The sequence below is a fragment of the Rutidosis leptorrhynchoides genome, chromosome 5 (assembly GCF_046630445.1).
Source record: "Rutidosis leptorrhynchoides isolate AG116_Rl617_1_P2 chromosome 5, CSIRO_AGI_Rlap_v1, whole genome shotgun sequence".
Classification (NCBI taxonomy): Eukaryota; Viridiplantae; Streptophyta; class Magnoliopsida; order Asterales; family Asteraceae; genus Rutidosis; species Rutidosis leptorrhynchoides.
In genome coordinates, this window is record NC_092337.1 from 203,413,099 (window position 1) to 203,416,309 (window position 3,211).

Consider the following 3,211-nt stretch of genomic DNA (forward strand, 5'->3'; position numbering starts at 1 on the left):
TTCCTCATGAACCACAAATTACTCATCCAGAGATTGTCAAGGAAGAAACCATTAAGTCAGAATCCTCTAGTGATTCAGATTCAACAAATTCAATCATGGAAAATCTGGAACCTCTAAGTATGGAAGACCGAATGAGGGCTAAACGCACTGGCCAAGGTCATGCAATTACTCAACCAGACATTAATGCGTCAGATTATGAAATCAAAGGACAAATTCTACACATGGTAACTAATCAATGCCAATTTTGTGGTGCACCGAAGGAAGATCTAAACGAACATCTTCGAACTTTTAATAGGATCTGTACTCTATTCAAAATCAGAGAAGTTGAGGATGAACAGATCTATCTCATATTATTTCCCTGGACTTTAAAGGGAGAAGCCAAAGATTGGTTAACCTGAATGGGCGATTGATACATGGGATGTCTTAGTTGAAAAATTTCTTAAACAATTCTTTCCAGCATCTAAAGCTGTGAGACTTCAAGGAGAAATTGTTACGTTCACACAAAAGCCAAATGAAACTCTATATGAGGCATGGACAAGATTTGGAAAGTTGTTGAGAGGATGTCCTCAACATGGTTTAGACACTTATCAAATAGTACAAATATTCTACCAAGGATGCGATATTACTACACGAAAAGACATCGATATAGCAGCTGGTGGTTCCATTATGAAGAAAACCGCAACTAAAGCTTACAAAATTATTGATAACACTGCTTCCCACTCATATTAGTGGCATCAAGAAAAAGACATCATTAGATCATCTAAAGTGGCTAGAGCCGATTCTAGCCATGACTTTGATCCCACTCATATTAGCTTACAAAATTATTGATAACACTGCTTCCCAAAGTTGGATGCTTTCGAAAGACGAATGGAAAAGATGACTAAAGATATTAACGCAATACGAATTAGTTGAGAGCAGCGTGGAGGACCACATTTAACAAAAGATTGTCTCAGTATTGAACAAACAATGGAACAAAGAGAGAATGTTTCATACATAAACCAAAGGCCTGGAAATAATTATCAGAATAATTATCAATCACCAAGACCAAACTACAATCAAAATCAAAATTATAACCGAAATGTTCCATACAACAACCAACAAGGTCCTAGCAATCAACAAGTATCTAACAATACTTACAATCAGCAAAGGCCTATTTTTCAAAATAAAACACCATAAACCGATGATAAAAAGCCAAATTTAGAAGATATGATGTCAAAGCTAGTTGAATCTCAAACGCAGTTTTTCACATCTCAGAAACAAACCAATGAACAAAATGCTCAAGCATTTAGAAATCAATAAGCTTCTATTCAAAATCTGGAACAAGAAGTAAGCAACCTAGCAAGGTTGATAGGTGAAAGAAAATCGGGAAGTCTACCTAGTGATACAAATGCTAACCCCCGAAATGAAACAGCTAAAGCCATTACCATGAGAAGTGGTATTACACTTAAACCACCTGGAATACCTGTAATTTCTGATGACTCTATTCCTACTACACAGGCACCACAGCCTGAGCAAGAGAAGGAAACAGAACCGGTAGTTGAAAAGGTTAATAAAGATAACACAGTTAAGGCTAAACCTTATGTTAAACCATACCAACCACCGCTTCCTTACCCAAGTAAAATGAGAAAAGAACGACTTGAAGCCGAGCAATCCAAATTCTTGGATATGTTTAAACAAATAAATGTCAATCTTCCTTTCATTGATGTGATTTCAGGAATGCCAAGATATGCTAAATTCCTGAAAGATCTAATCACAAATAGAAAGAAAATGGAAGAACTTTCGGCTGTCACAATGAATGCTAATTGTTCTGCAGTGCTGTTGAATAAACTACCAGAAAACTCTCAGATCCCGGAAGTTTTACAATTCCATGTTTTCTGGGAAGTCTTAGTTCAATAGAAGCATTTGTAGACTTAGGTTCTAGTATAAATTTAATGCCGTATTCATTATACGCTAAACTAGACCTTGGAGAATTGAAACCAACATGAATAAGTATACAAATAGCTGATCGATCAGTAAAATATCCTAGAGGGATAATGGAGAACATGCTAGTTAAAGTGGGTACTTTAGTATTTCCAGTAGACTTTGTTATTCTGAACATGGAAGAAGATTCTCGTGTTCCTCTCATATTAGGAAGACCATTCTTAAACACGGCTAAAGCAATAATAGACGTGTTTTGGAAGAAACTGACCCTAAGTATAAAGGACGAGAGTGTTACCTTTTCTATTGATAGAGCCATGCAACAACCACAATCTACAGATGATACATGTTATTATATTCAAACTATAGATTCACATGCAGAATTGTTAGAAGAATTTCCAGAATTACAAGGAACAGGAGAATGCTCTTTAGGAGAAGGAACTGAACCAATTGATGAAGCTGAAATGTTAGCTGCACTCATGGCTAATGAATACAAACCAACAACAGAAGAACTTTAAATGCTAAAAGAGGAAGACAGATATCGATACAAATCATCGATAGAAGAATCACCGATATTAGAGTTAAAGCCACTTCCAACCCATTTGGAATACGCTTATTTACATGGTGAATCTGAATTACCTGTAATAATATCGTATTCTCTTACAGAAAATGAAAAATCTCAACTCATTTTTGTGCTAAAAGCTCATAAACCAGCTATTGCATGGAAGATTCATGACATTAAAGGCATAAGTCCTTCGTATTGCACACATAAAATCCTTATGGAAGAAGTCCATAAAACATATGTGCAACGCTAACGAAGACTAAATCCTAATATGCAAGATGTTGTTAAGAAAGAAATTATTAAACTGCTAGATGCAGGTTTAATTTATCCAATCTCTGATAGTCCATGGGTAAGCTCAGTTCAATGCGTACCTAAGAAGGGTGGCATGACTGTCATCACAAATGAAAAAAATGAGATTATTCCTACTAGGACTGTAACAGGATGGCGTGTTTCTATTGATTATAGAAAATTCAATGATACCACCAGAAAAGATCACTTTCCCTTACCTTTCATTGATTAAATGTTGGAAAGGTTAGCTGGGAATTGTTACTATTGTTTTCTTGACGGTTTCTCCGGATACTTTCAAATTCCAATAGCACCTGAGGACCAAGAGAAAACCACTTTCACGTGCCCTTATGGTACTTTTGCTTACAAACGCATGTCATTTAGACTTTGCAACGCCCCTGCAACCTTTCAAAGGTGCATGATGGCGATTTTTCACGACATGATAGA

The 3,211-nt window shown here is 36.1% G+C and overlaps 1 non-coding gene across 1 annotated transcript; it reads right to left on the minus strand.

Moving 5' to 3' along the window:
- Window positions 1-471: 471 nt before the first annotated feature.
- On the minus strand, window positions 472-578 carry LOC139850795 (small nucleolar RNA R71). Its single transcript, XR_011760175.1, has one exon. It is a non-coding gene; the product is annotated as a small nucleolar RNA R71 (small nucleolar RNA).
- Between the last annotated feature and the right edge of the window lie 2,633 nt (window positions 579-3,211).